Source organism: Balaenoptera borealis (assembly GCF_965194805.1).
Source record: "Balaenoptera borealis genome assembly, chromosome: 15".
NCBI classification, from domain to species: domain Eukaryota; kingdom Metazoa; phylum Chordata; class Mammalia; order Artiodactyla; family Balaenopteridae; genus Balaenoptera; species Balaenoptera borealis.
The window spans coordinates 58,490,171-58,513,973 of record NC_138871.1 but is presented as its reverse complement, the minus strand read 5'-3'; positions in this window follow the sequence as shown (position 1 = coordinate 58,513,973).

The window sequence follows — 23,803 nt, the reverse complement described above, 5'->3', positions numbered from 1 at the left end:
GAAAAAAATGAAAAATAATTCTGATGTTCTACTGTTTAGTTGACTTGAAAAATGTAGTCTAGATTCCTTCTCATTCCAGCAGACCAATTTAAGGATCTGGGAAGTTTATATTATACCTATAAAATTAGGAAATGACCTCAAATTTTGCTTTTTTGCTTAGGGGTAAATGATGGTTAAGCCACCTGGCTTTATCTTTCTCTGCCCTAATGACCTCTCCAGACATTATCCGCATCCCGCCGGCCTGTTACCCAGGGATGACATCATCCACATGCCATGTTGCTGATGGTGTATAAACATCTAAGATCACTCTCACTTAAATTAGACCCCTTACCTTATGTTCATGTCTCTAGCTCTCAAACTCCTAGCTTTAATAGCTGTTTTTAGATCACTAGGTTTTTGGGTAGTATTAATGCTCCTCTTTGATGTATTGCTTTCTGTGTCCCATTCAACTTCCAGCTCTACACACTCGCCTGCTGTCTCAGAAGATAGAGTCCTTCTTACACTGTGGCTCCACAATCCCACAGACTAAATTCTGATTTACCAGCCAAATGTAAGTGTTCAATCATGAGTTACAATCAATTTCCTGAAGCCAAGTTTCAGAAAGGTCTATCCACTCAAAATCTTACCTAGGCTGTGATAGCCTAGAATTTTGCCTATTCTGCTGTGCAAGGAGTTTTGAAGAATTTGATATAGGAATTTTTTCTTTGCTTAATTTGTGACTTTAGAAATTAGTCTTTTAACAATTTCACATAGTAGTGTTTTATTTCTAACTGATAGGTATCATACTTCAGCTCAAATCCCCATAGAATGACAAAATAGAAGTAGTGTGATATTTTAAGGAGATAACCTTCCTTAGACGATTTATTTTGTTACTCTCTTTTTAAGCTTTAAAACTCCTTTTAAAATATCAAATAAGCATTTCCCATTGATCCTCTCAATACTTTGGCCTTGCATTTTAGGTATATCTTCTCTGATTTCCTCTTATTTTTTAGTCAAGAGACTTCCAGAGACTTTTATAATGAACCTTTATATGATGATAACCTGAAATTGCCCAGAAGTAGCATGTCACATAAAGCATAATTTCTTATTGTTTTCTGATCATTTGTATTCTCTGTGTTTTTTGTTAAAAAAGAATAGTCCTAATAAAACCTGAAATTCTGTGCATGCCCCATAAGAAGTAATTAGGATTAGCATGGCTAGAGCACTTAAATGATACTTGAAGAGGGTTTTTTTTTCTTTTTTTGGTTTGTTTCTTTGTTTTTTAAGCAGCTTTCCAGCTGCAAAACACATACAAAATCCATGCAGTTCTCTGGCTACACTTCCCTACCTCTGTAAATAATGCAACAGAGTATAGCGGTAGTGGTTTGGTAGAAAGTGCTGTAATTGCAGGAATCTGCAGTCCTTTACTAGGTTCTGCATTCAGTGCATTCAGTAAGTCTAGTTACACTAGGATGAGTAATGGTACAAGCACTTGCAAGACCATAGTCTTATTTTATACAAGAATTAGGCTTGAATTCTGATTTTGTGCTTATTCTGTTAGGGAAAAAAAAGTTATATGGGTTATTTAAGTGAGAGTAGTATCGACATATATACACTACCAAATGTAAAATAGTTAGCTAGTGGGAAGCAGCAGCATAGCACAGGGAGATCAGCTCCGTGCTTTGCGATGACCTAGAGGGGTGGGATAGGGAGGATGGGAGGGAGGCTCAAGAGGAAGGGGATATAGGGGTATATGTATGCATATGGCTGATTCACTTTGTTGTACAGCAGAAACTAACACAGCATTGTAAAGCAATTATATTCCAATAAAGATGTATAAAAAAAACCAATGATAACAGCAACATCCCATCTTTATAACAGCTCCAAAATTGCTATTCTTGAATACAGTGTTATACTATCAATGTTAGTTCTTTAGTAAAGTGTTTCTTGAACTGTGTTCTTCAGACCAGATGGTCAGAATCATCTGGACAAAACCCCAAATCTACTGAACCACAATTTTTGTGGGTGAGGCTCATGAACTTACACATTTTACATCCTCCCAAGGTGATCCTTATGCCACTAGTTAGACAGTCCTTATCCCTGGGTAAGGGAAAGATTGTGTTTCAGGACCATAAAAATGATGACACAACATCAACAGTGTTCTATAATTAAGGTCAGAAGGTCAGAATAACCATCAAAGACTAAAAAGGAACAAATGACCGAAAATCAGTAAATATTTCACTTTCAGTGTTAAAAATCATGTATTAGAGCCAAAAGGGACCTTAGATATGCAGTCTAAACCTTACAGCATATGACTGAGGAAACTGATAGCAGCAGCCATTGTCTAGTGAGTGCTCACTATGTGCTAGGCACTGCGCTTAGCACTGTATAGGGAATATTTGGTTTAATCTTTGTTGCTCAGAGAGTTGATGATTTAAGATTATCAAGTATGTTATCAGCAAAGATGGTGTCAGACTCTAGATTTGGTTCAGAGTCACATTCTTATTTTACCTCACAGCTTTTTATCTTCTTCCTGGGGGGAAGGTGGATACCAATCAATTATATGTGCCCCTTGAAATGAGTTTCAAGTATAGTACTTACATCACAAGTCACGCTTTCACAAAATGTTTGCAACCTACTTACTTTTTCATTTTTCCCTAAAGAAGAAAGAAATAGAATTCTCTAAAATGTCATACTTTGACCTTATTCAAAGTCCAAGCACAAAGTATACTGTGTTAAAATGACTAGGAAAACATCCAGATGTAAAGTTTTATGCGAAGAGTGCCAAGAATATTGGAGTTATTTTCCTTCTCAATGATTTACTCTTAATTTTGTGATGAAGAATTATACATCGTGATCTTTAAGCGGTAATTTAATTGTACATTCTGTGCTGTGTAGGATTCTGGAGCTAGCAATTTGCTTGCTCATTATCTCTAGGGATCTGTTTGCATGTGGGCTGTGTGCATATGTTTCATCCAGTCATTTGTCAAGCATCCTTATATTTTCTATTTCCTACAATCCTTGTCATTTATTTAAATGTGCATGAATTTGTAAGATCACAAAGCTGCATCTTCCCTTATATTCTCTTGTGACAGACTGGACATGAGGAGGAAGTAGTTCTGTCTTAGCTCCCCATCCATTTCAGCAAAATGGCCAAATATTTTATCATGGCTGAACTGTCATGTGCTAGTCCTGGACTACTTTTTCGGCTGCATTTCATATCACTTTCTCTGTTCTTCATCTTATATTGCAACAATACTTGATATGCCATGAGCATATAACACTGTTTCATTCACCCATGTATGTGTACATATCGTTTTATGCCTTAAAGTCTCATTTTCTTATGTGCCTGAAGAATTCCAACAGGATCCAATCTAAATGTTAACTTTTCTGCAACAAACTCTAACTCAGCCTCAACCTCCAAGCAAGATTAATTACTTCCTTCTCTGCATTATCTCTGGATTTTGTATTTGCCTCTCTATCACTGCATTTGCCACTCTACATTTTAGTTGCTTGTTTGTCTTCCTGATTTCTTGCTTAATTCTGAATTGCTTGAAGAAAATCTCCTTTATTTCTCCAGAACCCAGAATACCTGGCAGAGCAAATGCTTGTTGAATAAAAGAGATTTATTTTCCCCTTTATTTTATGTTCTTAAAGAGTCATACTTTTTTTTTTTTTTTTTTTTGGACATGACCCACAGCTTGTGGGATCTTAGCTCCCCGACCAGGGATCAAACCCACGCCCTTGGCAGTGAAAGCTTGGAGTCTTTACCACTGGACTGCCAGGGAATTCCCAAGACTCATACCATTTCAGTGCTGTTTTCTTTATAAAGAAAATCTACTAACTGAGAAAACAGCATTTAGTAGGCATTAGCATATTGATTACTAGACTGAACATTAATGATTATGCCAACTTGTCAATACAATGAGAACTATTATTTCCGTAGGGTTTCACAGTTTCTGAAGAAATTTTTATATATGAACTTAACTTTGATACTACCGAGGTAGATATTAATTACTTATTGCTGCTGGGGGACTGGAGATCCCACAATTGTCAATGGTTTACCCATTATGGCTGGTTTGTTTCCTTCTTTGTATTTAACCTCAAATTTCATGTTCATTCCAGTTGCAAAGAGAGGAGTTAATGAATGAATAGCTTAGTGAGTCCACTTCAAGGAAAATGGATAATTTATTCCTTTTTTCAGAAGTCTTCAGATTGAAAATTGATTTTATTTTCTTAAAGATTATTTAGTATAAATAACTCATCTTTTCAAATTGAATGGGAGCTCACAAGCATTTATTTTTTCAAATGTATGCCATATCTCAGATGTTGAGATATATGGCATGCAATAAGTATTCCCCAATGTTTTTGCAAAATTTTGAAAGACTTGTGGCAGAGAAGGATTTGCCACTGTTAAAAAAAATAACAATCATTTTCTTTTTTCTTTTCTCTTTTGGATGAAGAAAAGAACAGAGAAGTGTGGGGGTACATCTGATTTTTTTCAATAGATTCTTAATACTTATATATAAAATCACATGCATGACATTTATAATTGATTAGAAATGTAAATAAATCTGGTTTAAACATTGGAATTTCAATTAATAGATAACTAGTCATTTTAGACGTATGTTATTGCAGCTCAACATTGTCCTCTGGTGATTTCAACAAGAAAACAAGGAAACTGAAGCATATTTCCTACCATGTATTTGCTCTACATATCATTTCAACCAAAATAAGTCTTATTTAATTACACACAGTTTTGCAGTCCAGAGGTGCTATTTTTTCTCTACTCTCTTTCCATGTCTTTCCATAAATATTCTCTGAATTTAAAGTGCCTGACTGCTTTTAAGAGCATTGAACCGCTTTCCCACACTGCAACCCTATACACCATTGTCAAAGACTCTGTCCAGAGCTGCATTTTGTAATAGTCACTGAAGTAGACTATTAACGGCTCATGCTCCATTGTCCCATTTTTTGTGTTCATTTTCTTCCTAGTGTCACCAGTTATTTCTTTGTGAGACTGCAGGTGACACAGTCACTTTGCAGGTGACTTTCATTCATTTCCACTTCGACCCATGACCCTGGCCCTGTGTGAGTGAATACTGTTTTCTCCTGTGAAGTTCGTGCCAACCCTTTCCCTTTTCTGCATTTCCAAAGTGTGGACACAAACAACTGATACCAAACAATATATATATATAACAGGGCTTCACTAAAATTTAAGTAATAATGAAAGGGGAATGTAACTCAAGCAATAACAGAGCTATTCTACTCTCCCCTGCTAAACTGGCTCCTTGCCTAGGTCCTCAGCTGTGTCCTTCCTGCCTTCCCTCTATTCCCCAGCATTAGAACCACTTATTGCCATCCACAATTCAAAGTATGACCTTCCACAGCTCCTGCCCACAAAGAGAGAGGATATTTTCCAGCAATGTATCTAAATTTCTGTTTCCCAGGTTCTCGTGGTCTTTCTTTGGTTTAACCTCTCTCAAGGATGATTGAGACCAGGAATATCCATCATACTCCATGGAAAACCCAACCCCACCGCAGAGGTTTAGCATGATCTTATGGCCTGGAAGCGATAGTTAGAAAGTATTATAATGTTGCAAATTTGCAAAAGCCTGAGTCATTTTATTTCATTCATGTTCATCTTCAGACATCTATCTATGATTATATCTATGTATTATATTAAACAGACATTCATCTTAATTGCCTCCAATGTACAAAGAACATTTGTACTAGAGGAGCCATGCATCTCTATGCAGACCTTTAATACTTCTCAATTACTTGCTAGATTATATTGACTGCTTAGCTTGACATTCAGAACCTCTTATATTCTGTCCCAACCTACATTTCATGCTTATTGTTCCTGTGTACCCTATGTTCCATTCAATCTGGTCAGTTGAATAAGCCATCTTTACATTTCTTTCCCCCATAGTTGTCCTAAAACAACTACTTTCCCATAGAAACAAGTTTTCATCCAAGGACAAATTTTTTAAAATCCTCTTCATAATTCAGTGATTAAAAAGGCATCATGGAACTCAAACTAGATGAACCAGCTTTTGGTACTAACCTGATTTCCCCTATGATTTTTTTCTTATTTTAGTGCATTAGAAATTGTTTTAAGTTTTGTAGTTATGAAAAAATCAAGTGTTAATTAAAGGATCTGTACAGACCAATAGGAATCTGATTCTTTAGGTTAGACGTGCTTCCGAGAGTGAAATTCTGTAATGATGTAATAGCATCACCTGACCTACATAATAACCAAGGGGGGCACTGGGGGAGAATCAAAGTCAGTGCTCTTCTCAGTTAACCAAAGGGAGAATGACTACTGCTTCTTTTGTCTGTTCAGAAGAAAACAAGAGGTTCTACTCTCAATGATCAAACACATGAGTCACAAAGGTAATAATACACTGAAGAAGTTTAAAAAAACACAATTTAGGAAAGATTCCTAAAAGTGCTCTCTGAACTAAATGAACACCAACTCTTCATTTAGGAACTAAAACATCAAAATTAAAAAGCAACAACTTCCTTTATCTTAGTGGCAAATGAATCTCATTTCAATACTTTTTGTTTTCAGTGTGGTTTGTTTTTAAAAAGTTGTTGTGTATATATACAAATGACCAAGCAGCTTAGTGAGTTAACAAAGTGTCAGCTCCAGGGATTAAAAAAAAAAAAAAAGGTCCCACAGAAGACAATATATTACTTATATAAAAGGCAGGGCTATGTTGTTCACTTGCTTTAGAACTTCTTTTATTTTTATGCCTCAAATAGGCATAACGAAATTATCCACAATGCAGTATCTATGTGATGACTATATATCCAATTACTTCTGAAAAGCCTTTCATGTAAGCAGAAGACTAATCATTTCATGAGTATGGAGATTCACTAAGCAAAAGTAAACTCAGTCAAATCATGCTGTGTTAAGGAAAGGTGAGACAATTTACCAAAATAACGCAAGAGGGAAAGGGAGCAATGAGAAAAGGAAAAGGAAGAGTGAAGATCAAGTGAACTAACACTGCCACTAAAAAAAAAAAATTGTCCTCCAAAAGTACAAATGGGTCTCTCCTGGGAAAAAGAGATGTCATAATGAGAACTCTCTGCAAGTGTTTGAGTCATATTGCAGGTTGGAGTGTAATTGAGAATAGATTTATATAGTTTCAATGTATTTTATGGCTTCATCTGCTGAAGGTGCTTTCATTCTTAACACCCTCTCTGTTCCCCAGTGATACTGAGGCTACCATATACATTATTTAAATTTTAACAGAGAGCTGTCTTTATAAATGATCTTCTCTGCAGTGGTTAAAATGAATAAGAAAATAAATATTCAATATTTATGTAAAGAGAGTCCATAGCCCTTGAAGGTTTAAGTAACTAAAACAGTGATATTGCCATTAATATAGCTTCAGAGAAATAAACAAACATGGATGTAGCCCGAAGGCTGGACCACATTCTGACTCCCCAAATGCAGGTCCATGAGATAATAACTGAAGACAAAATGATGACACAGTTTCAAGCATCACAGGACTGGTGCAGAGCCCCCTTGAGAGAAGAAAGTAGGTTCAAGTATGTCTTTCTCTTCACTAGGCAAGAAGAGGCACATTAGGAGGAGAAATGCCTGTTTTGATAGCTAAGAAAACTGGAGATCCTTAGCACCCCCTGCCAATGGAAATTGAAGGATAGTGGATTCTGGCTGATTCATAGAATAAAGGAACTCCACATCTTGGAAATAACTGAGAACAGTGATAATGCAATTTTATTTTAATTTCTCCACTACACCTAACAGAGTTTTGCTTATAAGAAGTCAATAAATATGTGCTGATGGAAAGTATGTGCTAGTGCTACTGTGGTCACTAAGCTTGAGTTGTAACAGTTCATTTATGCACAAGTTCATTCCTACTTGCTGCCATTGATTTGCCAGCTCTTCTTTACTGCCTCAGCTGGCATCTCCTCCTCCAACTTTCATTGCTCATTTTCCCTTTCTTAACTTTTCACTTTTGATACTTCAATTAATCATGCCAGTTAATCAGTCTGACCCAGAATCTACTATCAGGAAGTTCTACTAGCTGAATAATTGGCAGATTTTACTTTGGCAATGTGTCCCTGTGTACTGGGAGACTGAATATACAAAGGACAACGACCAGTTCATACCCGAAAATAGAACTCTGACCCACAACCTCTGTAGCAACCAGCCTGGGAAGTCAAACCACAGTCACCGCAGCAATCATCCAGGAATCGTTAGGACCTCATCAGCAACTGTCAGCTTCCCTAATTTTTGCCCCCATCCCCTTTGTATAACTTAGGGTCAACCAGAGAAAGCCCACTGTCTCCCCACCAATCACAGAGGATAGCTCACTTCTCTTAGCCTGACTCCAGTTTCCTCATGCCAGCAACCTCCACTTAGAGCATTAAAGGCTTCCCCTTTTTACACTATACAGCTTTCTTACTACCTTTGAGTCTTTCGTACCTACCTTTGAGTTTCTGCCCAATGCAGGCTATGGTGTCCGACTCCCTTGCTATAGCAAGCTATAATGAATAGTTTCTCCTTGTCCTCTTTGCGTGATCTTCATTTATTTGCACAAAATTACCTCTCCCGGTAATTATATTGTAAACTTCCAATTTATAATTTATAAAAGCATGTTTTGCTTCTGTTTGAAATGTAAGTCAAACATAGCCAAACAGTGGGGAAAAAATTGTTTGGATTCTTGAGAGATGCTTGAGACCGACGATGGTGCAGCTCTAATTTGTACAGACAATTTACCAGGATTGGCTGACAGGAGAAAGCTTTGAATCTTTTTAAACTTATGATGGTATTTGGCAACTACCCAAGCTCTAGTTTACTGAAATAACTCTCTGCTAAATAGCTACTCTTCATCTCTTGCCTGTCTACCATAAACGGAAGACAGTTACTTTTCTTTTTCCTACCTCTGCCCCAAGAATTCAAAATGTGCACAAATTTCCTTCTAGGATTATATTATCTTATATTTAAGGGTATCCGTGAATTTTTTTTCTCTTGTGTAATATTTTAGGATGTAGCCGTGGATGAAACTGAGGCTCAAAGAATTTAAATGATTTAATCAAAAGCCAGAGTTGGTAGGTACCAGATTCATGGGTGAATCCATCTGGCTCTGACTTTCCAGACCATTTGCTTTCTTCCAAATAACATCACTCCTTCTATTTATCGCTCATATTTGGGTAATTATCACTTCTTTGTGTCCACTATTTGAAGGATTCAGAAAAAAGATGTTAAATATAGGTTTAATGGATAACAAAAAAAAAAAAAAAACAGTTTTTGTTTTGCTTTATTTTTAGATTAAAAAGTCTTCAAAGACAGGAACATCTTCTTACTTTATAAGTCCCTAGAATAATTCATAGTCTATGCCTTATCTTTGTGATGTAATTGCCAGTCTAGCATTTTAATACAATTGAAATCAAGGTGGAGTATTGCAATTTGCAACAAGTTGCCTAAAACTGTATATCCAAAGTGCATGTCTCAATAAGATACCTGAGATACCTCAGTGATTGTGAGGTTATAGGCATATTCCATTCATTCTTATTTTAGAATGAATTAGAAAAATCTAGTTAAGATTATACCATTGATTATTGTCATGAATCACTAATCAAAAGCCTGGGTGTGGCAGGATACTGTCAACATAAGCTAGAAATACGAACGACTACTCTTCCATGAAAATTTGAGAAAATTAAAAAAAAAAGATTGACTAAAAAGTACAACATTTTATTCTATGATACTTAAAATGAAGAAGGAAAGTGGATATGCACAAAGAAAAATTTTAAAGGTAAAACAAATAAGTCATAGAAAACAACTGGGTGGTGTTGGTTGTTTTTTTCCACTGAGAATATTGAAATAAAATTTAAATTGCAGAGCTGATTATTTATTAATGCACACAGAAGACCTTAGCCTGTTTACTTGCTCAACATATGTAATAGCTAGATGTGGCATTGTTGAGTGTCAAGTGCACTTGATTCTTAGATTGGCTTTATCAACACAAAAGACTTAGATGTGATTACACTTCACACCTACCCTGAGGACTCAGTTTGACTGACAGACATTTTACAAATAATTGTATGTATTTCAACCTTTCAACCCAAAGCAGGGTAGAATGTGTTTAATAATATCAGCATTGTTGGTACCAGTTACTCTATAATCTTTCTTAAGAAAAGGATGTGTATAAGATTACAATGTCAAATATTAGTAATCACCAAAAAAAATTAGAAAACTCTAATTTTCATTAATTCATTATGCCTTACCCAATCCCTGGAAATGTTATTGAGAGTACATAATAAAAACAGTCTTAAATTTATATAAAGTTTTATCCCATTACACATTTATAACCACATTATTTCATTTTATCCTCTAAAGATTCAGTAAAATATATACAAAAGTATTACTATCTGTTTTGTTAATGGATCAAGGAAAAAAGTCTAAGAGAAAAGCAGTGGCTGGTAAGGTTACACAGTCAGTGACAGACTCAGATTAGGACTTTCGTATCTTCAAAGGCCTTGCCTCTAAAGCCCACTGAGTTAGATGTGAACACTCTGAAATATTCAATATAGCATTAATTTAAAATCCATGTTTTTGTGTACAAAACCAGTGAATGGTTTTAATCTTTATAAGTATTACTAATGATTATAATCAATACGATTGTATTTATAATACACTATACCAATGTTTTCCAAACTTTTTTGGAGAAAAGAATCACCTGCAGGCTTATTTCAAAATGACAAAAAAAAAAAAAAAAAAAAGAAAATCAGACCCAACCCAGAATTACTGAATGAAAATATCCAACAATGAGGTTTAGTAATCTATATACAAATAAGTTCCACAAGGGATACTTAACTCCAAGGAAATTGGGAAACAATGATGATCTAAATCAATTACAAAATAACCTAGTAGATCCAGTAAATACACTGTTTTTTAATATATTTTTTTCAGACTATTTTCCATTATAGGTTATTACAAGATATTGAATATAGTTCCTTGTGCCATACAGTAAATCTTTGTTGCTTATCTATTTTATGTATAGTAGTTTATATCTGTTAATCTCATAAACCGAATTTATCCCTCCCCCTCCCTTTCCCCTTTGATAAGCATAAGTTTGTTTTCTCTGTCCTGTGAGTCTGTTGCTATTTGGTGTATAGATTCATTTGTATTATTTCTTAGATTCCACATATAAATGATATAGTATAATATTTGTCTTTCTCTATCTGACTTACTTCACTTAGGATGATATTCTCTAGTTACATCCTTGTTGCTGCAAAAGACAATATTTTACCCTTTTTATGGTTGAGTAATATTCCACTGTATATATATAAAACATCTTCTTAAACCAATCATCTGTTGATGGACACTTGGGTTGTTTTCACATCTTGTCTATTGTAAATACCGTTGTTATGAACATTGGGGTGCATGTATCTTTTCAAATTACAGTTTTGGTCTTTTCCAGATATATGCCCAGGAGTGGGATTGCTGAGTCATATGGTAGTTCTATTTTTAGTTTTTTAAAGAACCTCTATACTGCTTTCCATAGTGGCTGCACCAATTTACATTCCCACCATCAGTGTAGGAGGGTTCCCTTTTCTTCACACCCTCTCCAGCATTTATTATTTGTAAACATTGATGATGGCCATTTTGTCCAGTGTGAGGTGATACCTCATTGTGGTTTTCATTCATACTTCTCTAATAGTGATGTTGAGCATCTTTTTACATGCCTTTTGGCAATCTGTATGTCTTCTTTGGAGAAATGTCCATTTAGGACTTTTATCCATTTTTTGATAGGGTTGTTTGTTTTTTTTTTGAAACTGAGTTGTATAAGCTGTTTGTATATTTTGGATATTAACCCTTTGTAGGTCACATCATTTACAAATGTTTTCTCCCATTCTGTAGATTTTCTTTTTTTGTTGTTGATGGTTTCATTAAGTTTGGTTTGGTTTCATTCGTTTGTTTTTGCTTTTATTTCTTTTGCATGGGAGACTGATTTAAGACAATATTGATATGATTTGTGTCAGAGAATGTTTTGCCTATGTCCTCTTGTAGGAGTTTTATGGTGTCCTGTCTTATAAGTCTTTAAGCCATTTTGAGTTTAGTTTTGTATATGGTGTGAGGGAGTGTTCTAATTTTATTAATGTATGTGTAGCTGTCCAGCTTTTCCAACACCACTTGTTGAAGAGACTGTCTTTTCTCTATTCTTGCTTCATTTGTCAAAGATTAATTGACCATACATGCATGGGTTTATTTCTGGGCTCTCTATTCTGTTCCATTGTTCTATATGTCTGTTTTTGTACCAATGCCATGCTCTTTTGATTATTGTAGCTTTGTAGTATAGCCTGAAATCTGTAAGGGTTATGCCTCCAGCTTTTTTCTTTATCCTCAGGATTGCTTTGGCAATTCTGAGTCTTCTGTGTTTCCATATAAATTTTAGTATTATTTGTACTACTTCTGTGAAAAATGTCATGGGTATTTTGATAGGGATCACATTAAATCTGTGGATTGCTTTGGGTACCATAGCCATTTTAACAATATTAATTCTTCCAATCCAAAAGCATGAGATATCTTTCCATTTCTTTGAATCATCTTTAATTTCCTTTACCGATGTTTTATAGTTTTCAGCGTATAGGTCTTTAACTTTTTTGGTTTATTCTTAGGTATCTTTTTGATGTGATTTTAAAATGGGATTTTTTTTTTACTTTATTTTTATGATATTTCATTATTAGTGAAAAGAAATGCAATAGATTTCTGTATGTTAATCTTGTATCCTGATACCTTGCAGAATTCATTTATTAGCTCTAATAGTTTTTATGTGGAGTCTTTAAGATTCTTCATACAGGGTACCATGTCATCTGCAAATAGTGAAGTTTTACCTCTTCTGTTCCAATTGGTATAACTTTTATTTATTCTTCTTGTCTGATTGCTGTGGCTAAGACTTCTAATACTATGTTGAATAATAGTGGTGAGAGTGGTCCTTCTTGTCTTGTTCCATAATTTAGTGGGAAGGCTTTCAGCTTTTAACCGTTGAGTACTATGTTGGATGTGAGTTTATCATAAATGGCTTTTATTATGTTGAAATATGTTCCTTCTCTACCCACTTTGGTGAGAGTTTTTATCATAAATGGATGTTGAATTTTATCAAATGCATCTATTAAGATGATCATGTGGTTTTTGTCTTTTCTTTAGTTAATGTGGTATATAACATTGATTGATTTGCATATGCTGAACCATCCCTGTGACTCTGGAATGAATCCAACTTGATCATGGTGTATGATCCTTTTTATGTGTTGTTGGATTCAGTTTGCTAATATTTTGTTGAGTATTTTTACATCTATATTCATCAAAGATATTGGCCTGTAACATTCTTTTTTTTATAGTGTATTTGTCTGGTTTTGGTATCAGGGTGATGGTGGCTTCATAGAATGAATTTGTGAGTGTTGCCTCCTCTTCAATCTTTTGGAATAGTTTGAGAAGGATAGGTTTAAGTTCTTCTTTGTGTATTTGGTAGAATTCCCCAGTGAAGCCATCTATCTGGTCCTGGACTTTTGTTTGCAGGGAGATTTTTAAATTACTGATTCTATTTCACTTCTAGTGATCAGTCTGTTCGAATTATCTGTTTCTTCTTGACTCAGTTTGGCAGGATGCATGTTTCTAGAAACTTGTCCATTTCTTTTAGGTTGTCCAATCTGTTGGCATATAACTGTTTATAGTATTATTTTATGATTTTTTGTATTTCTGCCATTGTTATTTCTCCTCCTTCATCTCTTATTTTGTTTATTTGATTCCTTTCACTTTTCTTTTTGGTGAGCCTGCCTAGAAGTTTGTCAGTTTTGTTTATATTTTCAAAATCAGCTCTTGGCTTTATTGATCTTTTCTATTATTTTTATCTCTATTTTATTTATTTCCTCTCCCATCTTTATTATTTCCTTCCTTCTGCTGACTTTGGGTTTTGTTTGTTCTTTTTCTAATTCTTTTAGGTGGTAGGTTTTTTATTTGAGATTTTTCTTGTTTCTTGAGGAAGGCCTCTACTACTATGAACTTCCCTCATAGAATTGCTTTTATGGATCTCATAGATTTTGTAAGGTTGTGTTTTTATTTTTGTTTGTCTCAAGGTATTTTCTGATTTCCTCTTTGATTTCATCATTGACCCACTGATTTTTTAGCATCATATTGTTTAGTCTCCATGTGTTTGTCCTTTTATTGTTTTTCTTTCTGTGGTTAATTTCTAATTTCATACCACTGTGGTCAGAAAAGATGCTTGAAATAATTTCTATCCTCTTAAGCTTGTAGAGACTTGTTTTGTGACCTAATATGTGCTCTATCCTATAGAACATTCTATGTGCACTTGAAAAGAATGCTTATTCTGGTTTTCTTTGGATGTAGTGTCCTGTAAATATGAATTAAGTACAACTGGCCTACTGTGTCATTTAGGACCTCTGTTGCCTTACTGATTTTCTATCTTGATTATATGTCCATTTTTGTCAGTGGAGAGTTAGTCTTCTACTATTATTGTATTACTGTATTATTGTCCATTTCTCCTGTTATGTCTGTTAGCATTTGCTTTATATGTTTAGGTGATCCTATATTGGGTGCCTATATGTTGACAAGTGTAATAACCTCTTCTTGTATTGAACACTTTTTCATTATATAATGTCCTTCTTTGCCTTTCTTTATGGACTTTGTTTTAAAGTCTGTTTTGTCTGATATGAGTATTGCTACATGCACTTTCTTGTTGCTTCCATTTGCATGAAATATCTTTTTCCATCCCCTTACTTTCCATCCATGTGTCTTTCACCCTGAAGTGAGTCTCTTGTAGGCAGTATATTGTGAGCTCTTGTGTTTGTTTTGTTCTGTTTTGTTTTAAATCCATTCTGCCACCCTATGTCTTTTGATTGGAGCATTTAGTCCATTGATATTTAAAGTAATTATTGATATGTATGTATGTATTGCCTTTTTTAAACCTTGTTTTCTGGTTGATTTTGTAGTTCTTCTTTGTTCATTTCTTCTTCTCTTTGTTTTACCTATTGTGGTTTGATGCTTTTCTTTTTTTTTTTAGATTTCACATCCATTTTTATTAATTAGTTACTTTGAGCATCATAATTTATTTAGCCATTCAGGGATTGGGTCCTGTCCCATTCTCAGAAAGAATCTTTTCACTTCTTTTTTCTTTTTTTCTTTGAATTTTATTTTATTTATTTTTTATACAGCAGGTTCTTATTAGTTATCTACTTTATACATATTAGTGTATATATGTCAATCCAAATCTCCCAATTCATCCCAGCACCACAACCCCACCCCCCTTTGGTGTCCATACGTTTCTTCTCTATATCTCTGTCTCTATGTCTGCCCTGCAAACTGGTTGATCTGTATCATTTTTCTAGGTTCCACATACATGCATTAATATACGATATTTGTTTTGCTCTTTCTGACTTACTTCACTCCGTATGACAGTCTCTAGATCCATCCACGTCTCTACAAATGACCCAATTTTGTTCCTTTTTATGGATGACTAATATTCCATTGTATATATGTACCACATCTTCTTTATCCATTTGTCTGTCGATGGGCATTTAGGTTGCTTCCATGACCTGGCTATTGTAAATAGTGCTGCAATGAACATTCAGGTGCATGTGTCTTTTTGAATTATGGTTTTCTCTGGGTATATGCCCAGTAGTGGGATTGCTGGGTCATATGGTAATTCTAATTTTAGTTTTTAAAGGAACCTCCATACTGCTCTCCATAGTGGCTGTATCAATTTACATTCCCGCCTACAGTGCAAGAGGGTTCCCTTTTCTCCACACCCTCTCCAGCATTTATTGTTTGTAGATTTTTAATTATGGCCATTCTGATTGGTGTGAGGTGATACCTCATTGTAGATTTCATGTGCATTTCTCTAATGATTAGTGATGTTGAGAATCCTTTCATGTGTTTGTTGGCAATCTGTATATCTTCTTTGGAGAAATGTCTATTTAGGTCTTCTGCCCATTTTTGGATTGGGTTGTTTGTTTTTTGATATTGAGCTGCATAAGCTGCTTGTGAATTTTGGAGATTAATCCTTTGTCAGTTGCTTCATTTGCAATTCTTTTCTGCCATTCTGAGGGTTATCTTTTCATCTTGTTTATGTTTTCCCTTGCTGTGCAAAAGCTTTTAAGTTTCATTAGGTCCCATTTGTTTATTTTTGTTTTATTTCCATTTCTCTAGGAGGTGAGTCAAAAAGAATCTTGCTGTGATTTATGTCATAGAGTGTTCTGCCTATGTTTTCCTCTAAGAGTTTGATAGTGTCTGGCCTTACACTTAGGTCTGTAATCCATTTTGAGTTAATTTTTTGTATGGTGTTAGGAAGTGTTCTAATTTCATTCGTTTACATGTAGCTGTCCAGTTTTCTCAGCACCACTTATTGAAGAGACTGTCTTTTCTCCATTGTATATCCTTGCCTCCTTTGTCATAGATTAGTTGACCATAGGTGCGTGGGTTTATCTCTGGGCTTTCTATCCTGATCCATTGATCTATATTTCTGTTTTTGTGCTAGTACCATACTGTCTTGATTACTGTAGCTTTGTAGTATAGTCTGAAGTCAGGGAGCCTGATTCCTCCAGCTCTGTTTTTCTTTCTCAAGATTACCTTGGCTAGTCGGGGTCTTTTGTGTTCCCATACAAATTGTGAAATTTTTTGATCTAGTTCTGTGAAATATGCCCTTGGTAGTTTGATAGGGATTGCATTGAACCTGTAGATTGCTTTGGGTAGTATAGTCATTTTCACAATATTGATTCTTCCAATCCAAGAACATGGTATATCTCTCCATCTGTTGGTATCATCTTTAATTTCTTTCATCAGTGTCTTATAGTTTTCTGCCTACAGGTCTTTTGTCTCCTTAGGTAGGTTTATTCCTAGGTATTTTATTCTTTTTGTTGCCATGGTAAATGGGAGTGTTTCCTTAATTTCTCTTTCAGATTTTTCGTTGTTATTGTGTAGGAATGCAAGAGATTTCTGTGCATTAATTTTGTATACTTCAACTTTAATGAATTCATTGATTAGCTCTAGTGGTGTTCTGGTGGCATCTTTAGGATTCTCTACCTATAGTATCATGTCCTCTGCAAACAGTGACAGTTTTACTTCTTTTCCAATTTGTGTTCTTTTATTTCTTTTTCTTCTCTGATTGACATAGCTAGGAGTTCCAAAACTATGTTGAATAATAGTAGTGAGAGTGGACAACCTTGTCTTCTTCCTGATCTTAGAGGAAATGCTTTCAGTTTTTCACCATTGAGAATGATGTTGGCTGTGGGTTTGTCATATATGGCCTTTATTATGTTGAGGTAGGTTCCCTCTGTGTCCACTTTCTGGAGATTTTTTATCATAAATCAGTGTTGAATTTTGTCAAAAGCTTTTTCTGCATCTATTGAGATGATCATATGGTTTTTATTCTTCAGTTTGTTAATATGGTGTATCACATTGATTGATTTGCATATATTGAAGAATCCTTGCATCCCTGAGATAAATCCCACTTGGTCATGGTGCATGATCTTTTTAATCATGTTGTTGAATCATGTGTTGTTGGATTCTGTTTGCATGTATTTTGTTGAGGATCTTTTCGTCTATATTCATGAGTGATATTGGTCTGTAATTTTCTTTTTTTGTAGTATCTTTGTCTGGTTTTGGTATAAGGGTGATGGTGGCCTTGTAGAATGAGTTTGGGAGTGTTCCTTTCTCTGCAGTTTCTTTGGAGGAGTTTGAGAAGGATGGGTGTTAGCTCTTCTCTAAATGTTTGATAGAATTCACCTGTGAAGCCATCTGGTCCTGGACTTTTGTTTGTTGGAAGATTTTTAATCACAGTTTCAATTTCATTGCTTGTGATTGGTCTGTTCATATTTTCTATTTCTTCCTGGTTCAGTCTTGGAAGGTTATATACCTTCTAAGAATTTGTCCATTTCTTCCAGTGTCCATTTTATTGGCATAGAGTTGTTTGTAGTAATCTCTTAGGATGCTTTGTATTTCTGCGGTGTCTGTTGTAACTTCTCCTTTTTCATTTCTAATTTTATTGATTTGAGTCCTCTCCCTCTTTTTCTTGATGAGTCTGGATAAAGGTTTATCAATTTTGTTTATCTTCTCAAAGAACCAGCCTTTAGTTTTATTGATCTTTGCTACTGTTTTCTTTGTTTCCATTTCATTTATTTCTGCTCTGATCTTGATGATTTCTTTCCTTCTGCTAACTTTGGGTTTTGTTTGTTCTTCTTTTTCTAGTTCCTTTAGGTGTAATGTTAGATTGTTTATTTGAGGTTTTTCATGTTTCTTGAGGTAGGATTTTATTGCTATAAACTTCCCTCTTAGAACTGCTTTTGCTGCATCCCATAGGTTTTGGATCATCGTGTTTTCATTGTCATTTGTCTCTGAGTATTTTTTGATTCCCTCTTTGATTTCTTCAGTGATCTCTTGGTTATTTAGTAATGTATTGGTTAGCCTCATGTGTTTTTGTTTTTTACATTTTTTTCCCTGTAATTGATTTCTGGTCTCATAGCATTGTGGTTGGAAAAGATGCTTGATATGATTTCAATTTTCTTAAATTTACTGAGGCTTGATTTGTGACCCAAGATGTGATCTATTCTGGAGAATATTCCATGTTCACTTGAGAAGAAAGTGTAATCTGCTGTTTTTGAATGGAATGTCCTATAAATATCAATTAAATCTATCTGGTCTATTGTGTCATTTAAAGCTTCTGTTTCCTTATTAATTTTCTGTCTGGATGATCTGTGCATTGGTGTGAAGTGTTAGAGTGCCCCACTATTTTTGTGTTACTGTTGATTTCCTCTTTTATAGCTGTTAGCAGTTGCCTTATGTATTGAGGTGCTCCTGTGTTGAGTGTATATATATTTATAATTGTTATATCCTTTTTCTTGGATTGATCCCTTGATCATTATGTAGTGTCCTTCCTTGTCTCCTGTACCATTCTTTATTTTAAAGTCTATTTTATCTAATGAGTTTTGCTACTCCTGCTTTCTTTTGATTTCCATTTGCATGGAATATCTTTTCCCATCCCCTCACTTTCAGTCTGTATGTGTCTCTAGGTCTGAAGTGAGTCTCTTGTAGACAGCATATATATGGGTCTTGTTTTTGTATCCATTCAGCGAGCCTGTGTCTTTTGGTTGGAGCATTTAATCCATTCATGTTTAAGGTAATTATTGATATGTATATTCCTAGAACCATTTTTTAAATTGTTATGGGTTTTTTTTTGTAGGTCCTTTTCTTCTCTTGTGTTTCCCACTTAGGGAAGTTCCTTTAGCATTTGTTGTGGAGCTGGTTTGATGGTGCTGAATTCTCTTAGCTTTTCCTTGTCTGTAAAGCTTTTGATTTCTCTGTTAAATCTGAATGAGATCCTTGCCGGGTAGAGTAATGTTGGTTGTAGGTTCTTCCCTTTCATCACTTTAAATATATCATGCCACTCCCTTCTGGCTTGTAGAGTTTCTGCTGAGAAATCAGCTGTTAACCTTATGGGAGTTCCCTTGTATGTTATTTGTCGTTTTTCCCTTGATGCTTTGAACAACTTTTCTTTGTGTTTAATTTTTGTCAGTTTGATTACTGTGTGTCTCGGCGTGTTTCTCCTTGGGTTTATCCTGTATGGGACTCGCTGTGCTTCCTGGACTTGGGTGGCTATTTCCTTTCCCATGTTAGGGAAGTTTTCGACTATAATCTCTTCAAATATTTTCTCTGGTCCTTTCTCTCTGTCTTCTCCTTCTGGGACCCCTATAATTTGAATGTTGTTGCATTTAATGTTGTCCCAGAGGTCTCTTAGGCTGTCTTCATTTCTTTTCCTTCTGTTTTCTTTATTCTGTTCCAAAGCAGTGAATTCCACCATTCCGTCTTCCAGGTCATTTATCCGTTCCTCTGCTATTGATTCCTTCTAGTGTATTTTTCATTTCAGTTATTGTATTATTCATCTCTGTTTTTTTTTTAAATTCTTCCAGTTGTTTGTTCTTTAATTCTTCTAGGTCTTTGTTAAACGTTTTTTGCATTTTCTCGATCTTTGCCTCCATTCTTTTCTGAGGTCCTGGATCATTTTCACTATCATTATTCTGAATTCTTTTTCTGGAAGGTACCTATCTCCACTTCTTTTAGTTGTTTCTCTGGGGTTTTATCTTGTTTCTTCCTCTGGTACATAGTCCTCTGCCTTTTCGTTTTGTCTATGTTTCTGTGAATGTGGTTTTCGTTCCCTTTACTTCTGCACAGTGGCATCTTTCTCTCTGCAGACCTCTGGCGCCACTGCTGGGTCTGGAAAAGGAACCTAAAACACCCAGCTCAGATGCTCACATAACCCAAGGTGGGGCTTCTCAGGGAGGCTGAAGTTTTTTCTGCGGGGCTAGAGTTTACAGTGGGGACTGGAAATCTCCCCTTCCCCAAAACCCTGGGCTGAAGGAAATAAAAGTCGTCCATGGATATAAAAGCAGAATAAAGGAAGTGATGTGCAGATTGGGAGGGGAGCAAGCTGCCTTTAGGTTTCTGGTTCTCAAGCTGCCAGCTGAGAAAGTGAAGACCTGACTGGTCCTCGGAAATTCCCAGTTGTTAGATCCGGAGGGGGATCTGGAATCCAACTATTTTAAACAATGTCTGGGTGTATTTTGACACTTTTCATTTGTATTGTGCTTGAGTTCCTTTCTTTTTGACTTTTGTGAATCTACTGTATGTTTTTGATTTGTCGTTACCCTGGTTTTCAAGTATATCGACCTGTATCTACTTACTTTAAACTGTTAGTCATATAAGTTTAAACACATTCTAAAAGTTCTACATTTTTGATTCCCCTTCTCCTACATTTTGTAATTTTGATGTCCTATTATGCATCTTCATGTTTATCCTTTTGCTCTTAATTGAGTTATAATTGCTTTTCCAAAATTTTTTGACTGTTTTATTAGTCTATATACTTGCTTATTTAAGTGATCCTCAATCCTTTTATATATTTGCCTTTCCTACTGTGATTTTTGCTTTCCTATAGATTTTTGATTCTTTTCTATTAAGAAAAGACATTTCTTTTAGGATGGGTTTAGAATTACTGTATTCTTTCAGTTTCTGCTTATATGAGAAATTTTTTATCTCTCCTTCTATTCCAAGTGATAATCTTGTGGGTAGAGTATCGTAGGTTGCAGGTTTTTCCTTTTCAGGATTTTGAATATATCATGCCCTCCCTTCTGGCCTGCACAGTTTCAGTTTAGAAATCAGCTGATAGTCTTATGGGGGTTCCCTTGTAACTGACACTTTTTTGTTTTTGTCCTTAGTATCCTCTCTTTATCTTTCATTTTTGCCATTTTAATTACGATATGTCTTGGTGTAGGTCTGTTTGGATTCATCTTGTTTGGGATCCTTGGTGTTTCCTGTGCCTGGATATCTGTTTCCTTCTTTAGGTTTGGGAAGTATTCCACCACAATTTCTTCAAATACATTTTCGATCCCCTTCTGTCTCTTTTTTCTTTCTGGCACACCTCTTTTGCGTAGGTTGGAACACTTTATATTATCCCATAGATCATGTATGTTGCATTTTTTTTTCATTTGTCTTTCTGTCTGCTCTTTTGTTTGGGTGATTTCCTTTATTCTATTTTCCAGATCACTTGTTCGTTCTTCTGCATTATTTAATCTCCTATTCATTGTTTCTAGACTGATTTTTATGTTGGTAATTGTGTTGTCTAAGTTTTTTAATTTTTATTTTTATTTTATTTATTTATTTATTTATTGTTGACTGCATTGGGTCTTCATTGCTGTGTGGGCTTTCTCTAGTTGTGGTGAGTGGGGGCTACTCTTCATTGTGGTGTGCAGGCTTCTCATTGCGATGGCTTCTCTTGTTGCTGAGCATGGGTTCTAGGCACGTGGGCTTCAGTAGTTGTGGTACATGGGCTCAGTAGCTGTGGAGCCCAGGCTTAGTTGCTCTGTGGCATATGGGATCTTCCCAGACCAGGGATCAAACCTGTGTCCCCTGCATTGGCAGGTGGATTCTTAACCACTGCACCACCAGGGAAGTCCCCTGTGTTGTCTAATTTTGATTGGTTCCTCTTTATAGTTTCTAGCTCCTTGTTACAATTATCTGCATTTCTATCAATAATCTTTCTTAATTCCTTTAGCATTTTTATTACCTCCTTTTCAAACTCAGGGTCTAGTAGACTGGTGAGGTCTGTTTCAATATTTTTTCTTTCAGGGGATTTCTCTGTTTTTTAACTGGGAATAGTTCCTCTGCATTTTCATTTTACTTAACTTTCTCTGTCTCTATGAATTAGGAGAAACAGTTACCTACTGTGGTCTTGAAGAGGTGTTTTCATGTGGGATCATCCCTCTGTAGACTGTGTGAGTCCAATATTTTTGGTGCAAGATTTCTTTTTGGTATGGATGCCAGCCACATCTTTCCTCAGATTGTGCTGGCCGTTATCCCCTTGATAGTGGGTATTATTGGTGTTATAATGTCCAGGGTCTGCACTGGATGTTGGGTGGGGCCACCTCTTGGCTCCATGGCTGTCACAGCCCTGTTGGGAGTTGGGTCAGCTCCCCAGTTGTTGGAGTAGAAGCCCTGAGGGTTGGGTTTGATAAGGCTTCATTGCCCTTGAGTGAGTGCTCTGTCTCCAAGGAGTTGAGTGCTGAAGCTAGTGAGGCCAAGGTGGTCACAGTGAACCTATGCACCACTCATACAGGCATCTGTGGTTCTGTCCAGAAGCAGCCCAACATCGCATCCCTTTCTCTGTGTGTTCATCCCAGACCTAATGCTAGGCTAGTGCTGGGGACTGAGGTGCTGTGGTTGCAAGAAATGAGCCAGTTGTTAAGCTGCCTGGGACTTGGACTACCTATGTGGCATGTCTCTCCCAAGACCTGTTTGCCCCAGATCTGGCTCAAAGCTGTGGTGTGGGGTGGGTAGAACCAAAGCACCCCCACTAGGAAATGAACTTCTGCGTACTCCTCCACAGGGAATGTCCACCAGAAACCTATGTTTCTGTGGTGCCACTGGTGTTCCTGCCAAGAATGTCCTCTACTTCTGGACCCACCCTTGCAATTCACACTTGAAAATGGGCTCAAAGCCAGCCCCGTCCCCTCTGTGCGAATGCCCACAAAGTCCACTGCAACTGGACCATCCCCTGCCATTCATGCTGACAATGGACTCCAAGGTTTGGCTGGGACCACATCCCAGACCCTCCAGTCTGTCTCTACTCAGCTAGACTAAGTTCTCTCCCAGGGCCCGTCTGCCAAATTTTCAGCACCTAGCTGCTGCCTGTACTAGCAGCCCTGCCTGGTGCAGTGATGTGGCAGCCATCAGTGCCAGTCAATCTCTGCTCTGATTGTTAGCAAGCCAGCAAACACGCACTCCTCACAAGCAGAGTCCAGTCCCCTCCAGGCCGTCTATCTGTCTCAGTGGACCTCACAGCAGGCAAGGCCCCCCAGGGTGAGGACCTGCCCATGTGGACCTTCCCTTCTTCACAAATCCCTCCCAGGGGTGCCAGTTTCATGCAGATGACTTTTTTTTTTTTCCAACCTACCTGGTTATGTGGAGCTCTCTCGTGCAGCTTTGGCTGTATAAGAGATCTTCTGACAGTTTCCAGTTGGTTTTCTGTGAGAATTGTTCCACATGTACATGTATTTTTGATGTGTTTGTGGGGGGAGGTGAGCTCCACAACCTCCTACTCTGCCATCTTGATCCTCCTCCCAGTAAATACATTTGTAAATGTAGAATTATCAAACATATTTTAAGATAATATTGTATATATAGCAAGATGGAATTTACATAACAAAAAGGGAGAATTTTCACCCAATTATAATCATGCATTGTAGGAGATATAAAAATGTTCAAAAGAGAGAGATTAGGATGAGG